The sequence below is a fragment of the Myotis daubentonii genome, chromosome 2, assembly GCF_963259705.1.
Source record: "Myotis daubentonii chromosome 2, mMyoDau2.1, whole genome shotgun sequence".
Classification (NCBI taxonomy): domain Eukaryota; kingdom Metazoa; phylum Chordata; class Mammalia; order Chiroptera; family Vespertilionidae; genus Myotis; species Myotis daubentonii.
This window is the reverse complement of record NC_081841.1, coordinates 182,903,282-182,916,531: the sequence shown is the minus strand read 5'-3', so window position 1 is coordinate 182,916,531 and position 13,250 is coordinate 182,903,282. Positions and strand designations below refer to the sequence as shown.

At 45.6% G+C, this 13,250-nt stretch overlaps 1 protein-coding gene across 1 annotated transcript in view; it reads left to right on the top strand.

Moving 5' to 3' along the window:
• Positions 1–13,021: 13,021 nt before the first annotated feature.
• TMTC4 (transmembrane O-mannosyltransferase targeting cadherins 4) overlaps positions 13,022–13,250 on the top strand; it is a 59,501-nt gene continuing 59,272 nt past the window's right edge. Inside the window, exon 1 of the mRNA XM_059685048.1 lies at positions 13,022–13,045. The gene's annotated coding sequence lies outside the window, so the exon portion shown is untranslated. The remainder of the gene's footprint in view (positions 13,046–13,250) is intronic.

Sequence of the window (13,250 nt, the reverse complement as noted above, 5' to 3'; positions counted from 1 at the left end):
TTGCCAGCAGGGGGCAGGCCTAAGCTGCAGTCGGACATCCTTAGCGCTGCTAAGGAGGTGGGAGAGGCTCCCACCACCACCGCTGTACTGGAAGCCATCAGCCTGGCTTGTGGCTGAGCAGAGCTCCCCCTGTGGGAGTGCACTGACCACCAGGGGTAAGCTCCTGCATTGAACGTCTGCCCCCTAGTGGTCAGTGTGTGTCATAGCTACCAGTCATTCCCAGTTGTTCCGCCATTAGGGTCAATTTGCATATTACCCTTTTATTATATAGGACTAGGGGCCTGGTGCACGAAATTCGTGCACTGGGTGTGTGTGGGCGGGGAGAGTGTCCCTCAGCCCAGCCTGCCCCCTCTCACATACTGGGAGCCCTCAGGCATTGACCCCCATCACCCTCCAATCGCAGGATCGGCCCCTTGCCCAGGCCTGACACCTCTGGCCTAGGCGTCCGGCCCGGGCAGCGGGGACCTGCAGTGGCAGCGGGGGGTGCCACGATCGCACGGGCTCCGCCCCGCCCCTGCAGGATGCCTCTGGCTGAGGCGTCTGGCCCGGGCAGCGGGGACCCGCAGTGGCAGCGGCCCCGCGATCGTGGGCTCCGCTTTAGGCCCAGGCAAGGGGCCCCTAGCTCCTGGGACTGCCAGCTTCGACCATGCCCAGCTCCCATCTCTGGCTCCACCCCTACTTCCTGCTATCTCTGGCCAGGGCAGAAAAGGCACCTGATTCTCCGATCATGGCTGGGGGGCAGGGCAAAGGCGGCCCCAGGGCCGCCTTTGCCCTGCCCCCCAGCTCTTAGCTCCCCCCTGGGTTTCTGATCACTGTCAGTGGCAGGGGGCTTCTTCCTGCTTTCCCTTTCGCCTCCCTGCATTGTGCCTACATATGCAAATTAACCGCCATCTTGTTGGCAGTTAACTGCCAATCTTAGTTGGCAGTTAATTTGCATATAGCCCTGATTAGCCAATGAAAAGGGTATCGTCGTACGCCAATTACCATTTTTCTCTTTTATTAGTATAGATGGCAACCATAATTGTCAGGGTCAAGATACCCTTGTGAGGTTACCTTATTCAGTGTCTCTCTGAATACAGAAAAGAATTCCTTTCTCAGTACACTTGTCGTTGGCTTGTTCAGCCTGTCCTTGAAAACTTTACTTGATGGGGAATTCATGGTTGCTTTTAAGGTGGCCTGTTCCATTTTAGATACTTACTATTAGAAAGTTAGTTCTTAAACTGAGACAAATCTCCTTCCAACTCTTACCCATTAGTTTTAATTGTGCTTCATCGAGCACAGGATGCACAACCATCCTTGGGATATTTAAGATCATACCCGCCTTGGCATTTTCTCCCCCAGGCTAACCATACTTAGATCCCTATGCACACTAGAGAAGAGTATTCCTCATAGATAGTGGTATTGAATTTGGAAATCAAATTAAATTCAACAAACACTTTTTTTTTTTTTTTTTTTTTAGTTTCAACTGTATTAAGCCCCGGAGACATAGAAAGGGAATCAGATACCATCCATATCATAGCTAAATAAACAATTCTCTGAAAGAAAATTAATAAGTTGGAAAGATTCTCACAGCTTTGTGGGATCCACTGAGGACCCAAGGGCGGGCATTCAGAATTCTACCTGGAGATTAGAGAAAGGCTGGCTTCACAAAGAAAGTGTTCCCTGAACTGGGTTCTAAGGGTAAGTGGGAAGCACTCAGGAGGTCAAAGCAGAGAGAAAGAAGATATGAACAAAAAGCCAGGCAAAAGGTAGGAAAAAGTATGAAAAAAAGCCAAAGGAAATTTCTTAATCACAAGGTACTAGCGTGCCCTTCAAATTCCATGAGAATTACAGCAATGTAAGTGCAATTCATTAAAAAAAAAAAAAAAGATCATTATGAAAGAGCAGATTGTTAGTAAAAATGTAGGCAGGAGGGTATTGGTCTGCACGAAGAACATAAAACTTGAGCTAAATAGCAAGAATTTGTCAATCCAAGGGAAAGGAGAATATTAGGAAGATTTTGTATTTTGAAGGAGAAAAACAGAAGTTTGAAAAAACAGTAATTAAATGGGAGGCTACCTTGGGTAACGATTTAGAACATTGGGATCTGGTGTCATGTTGCCCAGTGCCAATTCCAGCTCTGCCCTTGACTTACGCATGACCTTGAGCAAGCTGCTTAACATCTCTAAAATCCAACTTCCTCATCTATAAAATCAATAGTAATAGCAAACCCCAAGGAGTCATTAGGGTCATATAAAATAATCCATGAAAGAAAGCATGTATCCCATGCCTGACACATACTAGGCTATCAGTTAAGATGAACTATTTTTATTATTAACTACTAGTGGACTGATGCACAAAAATTCGTGCAAGAGTAGGCCTTCTTTTCCCCTGGATGCTGGCACTGGCTTCCCTCCAGCACCCGGGATCCGGGCCGCTTCCCTCGGGCCCTGGCTTCATCAGGAAAGATGTCTGGAATGATGTCCGGAAGATGTCTGGTCTAATTAGCATATTACCCTTTTATTATTATAGATTACATTATTATGATATTTATTTTAAATAGATATTTAAAGTGAGACAACTGGCATAAGGAGAAAAGAGCAAGATGCTGGGGGTAGGACAAAGGATGATTGAGAAAGAAGAAAGGCTACAGAGATAAAGATGCAGGTTTTGAGAAGGATTTTATATAATTCTTGATTGATGTCCATCCCAGGACATGTAGAGGCAAGAGAGAGAACCGGTTAAATCATGACCCTTTCCCAGACAGGCTGCCTCACGTCACATACAAATGTGACTTAACCTCTCTGTGCCTCAGTGTCCACATCTATAGAAGGGGACAATAATAGTAGATCTACTTTGTAAGGTGTTGTATGGACCAAATTAACTGATATACATAATGTTCTCAGGACACTACTAGCATAGAGTAAGCACTACTCTTTTACTTCCTCTTCTAACATCATGCTGGTTTCTCCAGTTATTTCAGGACTTAAAGTTTAGATTCAAATATAGGTGCCACAAGCTTGTTTGCTTAATTTATTATAAAACACCTAGTGTTGAAAATGCACATTAAAATGAACATTTATAGAAATACTATGTAAAATATAGTGTTTTAAGATTAAGCAACTAAAACCATTTAGCATTTCTCTCCAAAATCTTTTTTATATTTATACCAAAAAAAATCTACAATTGGCAAATATTGATTGACCTACAATATCTTGAGAACTCTGGGAATTCTAAAAATAGAGATGATCACAAACCTGTTTGATTCCAGTTCAGGGCATATGCCTGGATTGCAGGTTCGATCCCCAGTAGGGAGCGGGCCATGCAGGAGGCATCCAATCAATGATTCTCTCTAATAGATGTTTCTATCTCTTCCTCTCCCTTCCTCTCCTTCTCAAAAATCAACATTTTTTTTAAAAAAAAGAAAGTAATTAGCTAATTAAAGGATAGAGTAGATAGCTAACTTGTTGAACTTGGGTGAATCAATGACAATGTAAGATGTTTCCAAAAAAGTAAACAATACATGAATGGGAGGTTTATGCTCTTTAGTATCATTAACTTTAGCACAAGGGGGAAAAAGTATCTATTCCAACCTGTACTGTGGATTACAGTATCTTCTTAATTCTTCAGACACCATGATCCATATCACGTACATATATATTTTTTCTCTTTTATCTTCAACCTCTTTCTCTCTTCTGGTTCTTAATTCTCAGCATACAAACAAAATCTTTCATGTGTTAAAAATAAAATCCCCCCTTGACACTTGCATGATCATCACAGCTGTAGGAATGACATGTGCTGAGTTCAATCTGGCTCTTACATCTTCCATCCAAAAATAACACATGTCCCTTCTGCTCACATTTCATTGGCCAAAACAAGTCACATGGGCTATACCTAATTGCAAAGAAGATGGAGAAAAGTAATCCTACTGTGTGTCTGGGAAACAAAAGGGAGCTAGAAAAATTTGGCAAGTAATACTAATGGCCAGTACATTATCCATTCATACTCACCTATCTCCAATTCCTCATGCATGGGCTGTACAACAGGCCAACCAAAATGTATTATACCTTTTCATGTCTCTATATTTTTGTTCAGTCCAATTCGTTTGCTTAGGAAACCCTTAGAATTTACCTGATTTTTTCAATAACTACTAATCTTTCAAGAACTAACATAGGTATGCTCTCCTTTAGAAAACTATTCCTTCATCTAAAATTTCTCAAACCATCTGTGGTGAAGACCTAAGTTTTTATTTCTAGTCCATCCTGGGCCAATACTTTTTTAAAGTACAGTAAAAATAAATAACAAGAAACATAATTGAAACAAAGACACAGAAATATACAAGCCCAAATAATTAATCAATGCCCCAGGCATTATCAAATAGCTATAAAGTTTCTAATGACTCAATGTGTGCACTGATCTCATTGCAGATGGCAGACCAGTAAGAAACATTTCATGGATTGGCATGGCCCAGGAACCGTGCTTTTGAGTAGTACTGCTCTAACACACTCCTATTTTCCTCCTTTCTCCACTCCTACCTGCTGGGCCTTGGGCACATTCACAAATCCCTAAACTTCCTCTATGAGATACTCATTAAACCTGATTGTGTTGGTTTATTAATCTATTTCCTCTATGCTTCTAGGCCTGTATGCCTAGGGGTATGAGCTGTTGAGCTCTGAAACCTCGGTATCCAAGAGAGTAACCAGCAGATAGATGGCATTTCAGCAAAAAAAAAAAAAATTGAATGAATAAAGAGGTAAGGAAATAAATAATTAGCCCACTATTTAAGTAAATCCCATTTAATATAGACAAGGGCATTACTGGAGTTGAATCAACAAAGTAGACATTTTTATTCAAGCTTAAGATTTAAAAATAAAAGTGATTCATTAAATAACACGTCTTAAATGTTGAGGAAATACAATTTGCCATAAGTGGCATTGAAAGAAATTGCAGAGAGTTTATTTGTAGGAAAAGATGTTGTGTTTATTATATTTTACTGAAGAGCATAGAAAGGTCAAGGTAAAAAAAAATGTGGTACTGTTGCAAATGAGTTAGTAGGTAAATACATTTGAATATCTGGGAAGTTCCAATCTGTGGATAATCCATTATTAAAGTACTAGTGGCCCGGTGCATGAAATTTGTGCACTTTAAAAGGGGATTAATTTGAGGAAATATTTTAATATTGCTATTTGCCCTTTCTCTATAATAGAAGTGTCAGAGATGAAAAAAATTAGTAAAATGTATATGAAAATCTTCCTCCTGTCAGAGTCTGGGTCACGTTGTGAGACCCAGAGTCAAGCCCCCGCACACCTGTGGTGCCTCAAAATCGTGCAAGACCCAGACCTGGCCGGCCCCACCCTTGTCAAGCCCCACCGGGCAGGGGGCGCAGCCTCAGGACCCCAGTCAAGCCCCACAGGATGGGGGGTGCAGCCTCAGGTCCCCTGGCCCGGCACTGGGGCAGGGGGCATGGCCTGAGGTCCCCTGTCAAGCCTCACCTGTTGGGGAGCACAACCTCAGGTCCCCTGCCCCCACCCAGCACCACGCAGCCTCAGGTCACTGCTGATTGCTCATTAAGGCTCATTACAGGAACTCAGCCTCTGCTGTGGGCACAGCCATCTTGTGTTATGGAATCCCTGCCTCCACTGTGGGCACAGCCATCTTGACCATTACAGTGTGATGGTCAATTTGCATATTCCCTCTTTATTAGATAAGATATGATTACCTATAGGATGTAGTACAATGTGGTACAAGGCTATTAGCTGCCCACAAATACTTCCTCCACTCACTTCTCAGGTGGCTCCACTCTCTGCCTTACAACTCTCCACTGGTGGTACTCTGCTTTAGCTGTGGCAGGTATTGTTAAGTGCATGTATGTTACTTGGGGGGTGGCGGGTGGAGGGAGGGCAGGCTGAGTGGATAAGAATGAATGTCTTTCTTCCATCTCAGTAGTGATGTCAAAAGTTGTTCTAAGAAGGTGAGACATTTTGAGCCTTTGGGAAAGGGGGTAACTACTTTCATTTGGTTGCAGATTTTGGTGGGGTGCTTGAAATATTTTGGCTTCTGGGAAGTCTTGTGTCTCTAAAATGTGTACAGCCTGGCCGATGTGGCTTAGGAGGTGAGTGGTGACCTATGAACCAGGTCACAGTTTGATTCCCAGTCAGGGCACATGCCCAGGTTTTGGACTCGGTCCCCAATAGGAGGTGTGAGGAGGCAGCTGATCAATGATTCTCTCTCATTGATGTTTCTATCTCTTCCTCTCTGAAATCAATAAAAATATTTTTTTATTAAATCTTTATTGTTCAGATTATTACATTTGTTCCTCTTTTCCCCCCCATATCTCCCCTCCTCCCAGTTCCCACCCCACCCTCCGCCCTCACTCCCCACCCACTGTCCTCATCCATAGGTGCACGATTTTTGTCCAGTCTCTTCCCGCATCTCCCACACCCCTTTCCCCCCCCCAAGAATAGTCAGTCCATTCCCTTTCTATGTCCCTGATTCTATTATAATCAACAGTTCATTCTGTTCATCAGATTATTTATTCACTTGATTCTTAGATTCACTTGTTGATAGATGCATATTTGTTGTTCATAATTTGTATCTTTTCCTTTTTCTTCCTCTTCCTCTTCTTAAAGGATACCTTTCAGCATTTCATATAATCCTGGTTTGGTGGTGATGAACTCCTTTAGCTTTTCCTTATCTGTGAAGCTCTTTATCTGACCTTCAGTTCTGAATGATAGCTTTGCTGGATAAAGTAATCTTGGTTGTAGGTTCTTGGTATTCATCACTTTGAATATTTCTTGCCACTCCCTTCTGGCCTGCAAAGTTTCTGTTGAGAAATCAGCTGACAGTCGTATGGGTATTCCCTTGTAGGTAACTGAGTTTCTTTCTCTTGCTGCTTTTAAGATTCTCTCTTTGTCTTTTGCTCTTGGCATTTTAATTATGATGTGTCTTGGTGTGGTCCTCTTTGGATTCCTTTTGTTTGGGGTTCTCCGCGCTTCTTGGACCTGTAAGTCCATTTCTTTCACCAGGTGGGGGAAGTTTTCTGTCATTATTTCTTCAAATAGGTTTTCAATATCTTGCTCTCTCTCATCTTCTGGCACCCCTATAATTCTGATGTTGGTGCGCTTGAAGCTGTCCCAGAGGCTCCTTACACTATCCTCGCATTTTTGGATTCTTTTTTCATTTTGCTTTTCCGGTTGGGTGTTTTTTGCTTCCTCACACTTCAAATCATTGACTTGATACTTGCGCTCCTCTGGTCTGCTGTCGGGAGTCTGTATAATATTCGTTATTTCAGTCCGTGTATGCTTAATTTCTAGTTGGTTCCCCAACATAACATCGAGGGTCTCATTAGTTTTCTTGTAGATCTCATTAAGTTTATCGGCGGCTTCTAAACAGTTCTTGAGAGACCTTAAAAGTGTGGTTCTGAACGCTATATCTTCCATTGACAATTTTGTCCTGTTTCTTTGTCTCCGCATTTTGTTATGCTTCCTTGGTGCACCCCCTAGTGGTCTTTGTTCGCAGTCTTATAGTTAAACCTTGATTGTTGTAGCTAATACCAGGGAGGGTTTGACCTCCAGGCCAAGTGGCTATGAGAATCAGCTGTGTCAGCAGTGAGAGAACTTCTGTCCTCTAGGGAGGTGCTAATCTAGCCTTTGCCTGAGGCTATCCGGCAAATGCCTCCGTGCAGGGCTTGGGCAGGGTGTGTCGCACAGGATCAACAGGGTGGGCCGGAGAGAGCAGTTATGGCGGCTCTCAGTCCTGTCCCCAGGGGCTCTGCCTCTCTGAGTCCCAGCACCCGCTGCAAAGCTCAGAGAGAAAGCTGCACTCGCTCTGACTGAAGCCAGACAGTCCCGCTTCTCCCGTTTGAGTCTGGGTCCCTAGAGACTCGCCTGTATCTGGAGCTCAGAGTCTGCGACTCCCTCCCGATTGAAAACAACAACCGCGCCCTCTGCCGCCAGCCCGCTCCATGCACTCCGCACCTCAGAATTTGACTTCAGCACTGCGCCTCCTCTGAGTGACCGTATGCGTTTCTCTTTCCTCCTAGTTGTAGGACTTCCACTCAGCCAGCGTTCCTGTGGTTCTGCATGATGTCCGTTCCGTCTTTTAGTTTCACTTTTGAAGTAGTTGTTCAAAGCAGCAAACTCCGGCGTTAACCTATGCCGCCATCTTGGTTCCACCAAAAATATTTTTAAATGAGAAATAGAGATGTGTATCTTTAGAAATAAAAAATAAATTAAAAATGTGTGCAAATGGGGTGCACTGCCACTTGTGTGACTAGAGTCCTCCGGAGTTATGCAGGGCACAGCTGTCACAGGTGTACATGGCATCCCTTGATGCATCTATTGATGTGATCCCCTTGACCCTGGGAAGAAGTTCCATCCCAGGAACAGTGTGTGCACTGGAGAGCAGCTACAGCCCTCATGGTATGCCAATCAGAGACTAAACAGTGGCAGCTTGGCAAGGGGCCCACAAAAGCTGTCCTCAGAAAATTATGTACTTGCCCTCCAAAAGGCTCAAATGGCTCGTCTCCCTCCAACAACTCTGACACCTGCTGCTGAGAAAAGGGACAAGGTATGAGGGGAAAAAGACAATATTTACTATCTCCTCAGTTCCATTTCGCTCCAGCCCAAATATCAACCTTGTTAAGCATTTTAGGGTTCTTTATTATTTTTTCAATTACAGTTGACATACAATATTATATTAGATTCAGGTGTAAACATAGAAATTAGACATTTATATAACTTACAAAGTGAACATCCCAATGAGTCTAGTATCCGTCTGACACCATACATAGTTATTACAATACTAGAGGCCCGGTGTACGAAATTCATGCACGCAGGGGTGCCCCTCAGCCCAGGCTGCACCTTCTCCAATCTGGGACCCCTTGGCGGATGTCCGACTGCCAGTTTAGGCCCAATCCCGCTGTTGGACGTCCTTCTCACAATCCGGTACTGCTGGCTCCTAAACGCTCGCCTGCCTGCCAGCCTGATTACCCCCTAACCATTCCCCTGCAGGCCTGATTGATGCCCATCTGCACCCCTGCCGGCCTGGTCACCCCCAACTGCACTCCCCTGCAGGCCCGGTCGCCCCCAACTGCCCCCCCCACCGCAGGCCTGGTTGCCCCCAACTGCCCTCCCCTGCTGGCCATCTTGTGGCATCCATGTTGTGGCAGCCATCTTGTGACGACGTGAGGGTGGACATCTTGTGACAATGTCACATGACGCCACCTAGGCTTTTATTACATAGGACTAGAGGCTTGGTGCATGGATTCGTGCACGGGTGGGGTCCCTCATCCTGGCCTGTGGGGATCGGGCCAAAACCAGCTCTCCAACATCCCCCGAGGGGTTCATGATTGCAAGAGGGCGCAGGCAAGGCCGAGGGACCCCACTGGTGCACCATCGGGGCCAGGGAGGGACCACGGAAGGGCTCCAGGGCGTGTCCGGCCCATCTTGCCCAGTCCTGATGGGCCGGACCCTAGCAGCAAGCTAACCTACTGGTCAGAGTGTCTGACCCCTGGTGGTCAATGCACATCATAGCGACTGGTCAAATAGTCAGACACTTAGCATATTGGACTTTTATTATATAGGATTACAGACTATATTCCCTATGCTGTACTTTATATCCCCATGACTCTTTTTATAACTAACAATTTGTACATCTTAATCCCTTCACCTTTTTCACCCATCCTCCCAAGCCCCCTCCCAACTGTCAACTACCAATTTATATCTATGAGTTTATTCATTGAAGCATCATTTACAATAACCAAGATATGGAAGCAACCTAAGCTTCCTTCGATAGAGAACATATGGTGCTATATAAAATGAAATATTTATTCAGCCATAAAAAGAATGAAACCTTGCCATTTGCAGCAACAGCAACAAGGATGGACCTCCTAGAGGGTATTATGTTAAGTGAAATAAGTCAGACAGAGAAAGATAAATACCATATGATTTCACTTGTAGGTGAAATCTACAAAACAAAACATCAGGTTCTTTAAATCTCCAGCTACGTCCCTCGGTTGTACACCCAGTCTTGGCTCCAATAAGAAATGCCCTGACCACTTGACCCTGGACCTCTGAGAATGAGGATAATGATAATCACTTTAAAGAGTTTTTGTGAGAATTTTAAAAATAATATATGCAAATGGTTTAGCACAGTGCCTGACATATACTCAGTGCTCAAACAGCCTGCTTTCTGTGTGTTGGTGACCCCAGGGCTCCTGTCCACGGGGCTGGAGCCAAGGGGTGAGGGCTAGTACATCCACCAGCAGCAAGGAGATATTCTCTACATCTTATACTTATTAAACTATGAGATTGCAAAAGGCAGAATCAGCACCAGGTTTATCTTTGTATTTTCCATAGAGCCTGTCCCTATGCTTGGCACACAGTATGGTATCGTTTTGATCCTGGCTGGCTCAGCAGTTACAGAACAGAATACCACTGTATTGTTAGGAGATTCTAATTCTAACTCCGGCATTGCCAGTGACATGCAGTGTGACTTTCAGAAATGGACTATTCTCAGAAAGACATTCTGAGTGCCTGCTACGTGGAGGGCATGGCAACTGCAGGGAGTACAGTTAAGACGGACATGGTCCTGGCTTCTGTGGAACTCTCATGATGGAGATAGACTTTATACAATGGTTAGCACATGGTTAGTTGCAATTGTGGTAAGAACTATGAAAGTATAGAAAGAGGGGCCTGCGGGTGCTTGGAGAGATGTTTCCAAGGGAAGCCTTTTCTGAGAAATTTACCTTTGAGCAAAGACCTGAAGGATGAGTTAGAGTTAGCAAGGAGTCATGGGGGAGAGAAGAGGGAATGCTGCAGGTGTATATGAACAGCTCAGGATGGAAAGGAGCCCAGGACAATGTGGGACCATAAAAGGCCAAGGTGGCTGAGCTTATGAAACAAAGGTGATAGGGGCATGAGATGGTTCCGGAGCAACAGGCAAGGGGCCAGGGCACGGAGTAGCATCCGGGCCTTCAACCTAAGAGCAATGGAGAGCAGAGGGGTGCCAGCAGGGGCCACGGGGAGAGTGAATCGTCCTGGGGACAGGAAATAAGGAGGGCATTATCTGTAGAAAATTGAAAGACAATAGTAAAACTAAGTAGAACTTGTATTCACCATGAACTGCTAATTCTAATGATGTTAATCAGTAGTGTACTAGTAAATGTTTAAGAATTGGTTCTCTGGGGAAAATGAAGGTATATATATATATATATATATATATATATATATATATATATATATACTAGGGGCCCGGTGCACGAAATTCGTGCGCTGGGTGTGTGGTGGGGGGGGGGAGTGTCCCTCAGCCCAGCCTGCCCCCTCTCACATACTGGGAGCCCTCAGGCGTTGACCCCAGCCCAGGCCTGACACCTCTGACAGAGGCATCAGGCCTGGGCTGGGGGCAGAACCAGTGATGGGGGGAAATGAGGGTCCCCTGCTGGGCGGGAGAGCGGGTTGGGGGCGAGTCTCCCTGCCGGCCCGCGTGATCGGGTCCTGGGCGACCGCTCGCACTCATGCCCCCAACCCACTCTCGCGGGTTGGCGGTGTAAGTGCGGGCGGACGCTGCAGCCACCCCGCCGGCCCCGCGTGATCGGGTCCCGGGCGACCACCGCAGCCGCCCTGCCAGCTCGCGTCCGGGTTTGCTGGCCGGATCGGGTCCTGGGCAACCACTGGCACTCACGCCGCCAACCCGCTCATGCGGGTTGGCAGCTTGAGTGCGGGCAGACGCCGCAGCTGCCCTGCTGTCTCGCGTCCAAGTCTGCCGGCCGGATCGGGTCCGGGCGACCGCTGCAGCCGCCCCACAGGCCCGCGTGATCGGGTCCCAGGCGACCACCGGCACTCACGCCGCAGCCGCCCCGCCGGCTCGCGTCTGGGTCTACCGGCAGGATCAGGTCTCAGGCGACTGCTGGCACTCACACCCCCAATCCGCTCTCTGATGGCGCTGTACCATCCTGCCTGCAATATGCAAATTGGCCGCCATCTTTTTTGGCGGTTAACTGCCATCTTAGTTGGCAGTTAATTTGCATATCTCACTGATTAGCCAATGAAAAAGGTATTGGTCGTATGCCAATTACCATTTTTCTCTTTTATTAGTATAGGATGGTTACTGATATAAAGGATATTTGGCACAATTTACACATGATGATAAAATGTGCAAATACCTTTTATTGCAAACTCATATTGTTGGTGGGTTCTCGTGGAATGCTTTTGTTGGTTTTTGCCCAGGGCTTGTACCTGTATCCAGCCGATGCTTGTAATTCAACCAGGCCTGATTTCACACATGGAATTGCATCTACATCTGCTCTTTTCCGAACAAACTTATTGTCATTCAATATATGTGATCTGTTCAACCATTTCTCGACCTTGTACAGATTAAACCCATTAAACTAAACTCTTCGTTTCAACACTAAGCATAACACATGTTAAGTATGATCTACATTATTAACATTTTCTCTATCACCTTCTTAAGTCTGGAGACAATGAGCAAAACAAATCAAATCTGATTCATAATGTTTGTTAATTTCCGTGGTGTAAATAATCCCACGGTGGCCCATTGCAAACCACCAATGGGACATCCCCAAATGGGGGTTAGGAAGGCACAGGCAGCAGAGCATTGTATGTAGTGCTGAAAGTGGAAAGCAGTGGACAGACTTGATAGACATTTAGCAAGTAGAATCTTGGTGGTTTGTCAGGTGCCAAAGATAAACCTATCACTATCACAGCGAAGAGGAGCAAGCAGTGAAAGCATGCAATTCCTTTTTGGACATGTTCCATCTGAGATGGTTGTGGAGAAGCTGAATAGGAAACTAGATACATTGGTTTGGAGGTCAGAGAAGTAAGGATCAGAATCATAGATTTGGGACATACTGATTAAAACCTTGGCATTAAGTCATGCAGGGGAAAGGTGTGGCGTGCAAGAAATGGGCAGAGACCTTTAAAATATGTCATCTGGAGGTCATGGGTAAGCAGATAAGCAAACCAAGGACCCGGGGAAGCAGGAGGGCAGAGCACCGCTATCACCAAAAGGTGTTAAGGATGAAGAATGTATTTCGCTGAGAGATCAGGTAAAATGAGGAAGGAGAGTGTTCTCTGGATTTGGTCATTGTTGGTGTTACTGGAGGCAGTTTGGGCGGAGTGTGGAACCAAGAAGTGAATGGGAGTTGGGAGACTAGAATGTGGGCAGGCAGCTCTTTCAACAACTTCAGCTGAGAGTAGGAGAGAGGCAGGGGGCTGGGAAGGCTCGCGCGTTGTCCAGGAAGGCTCGGGACT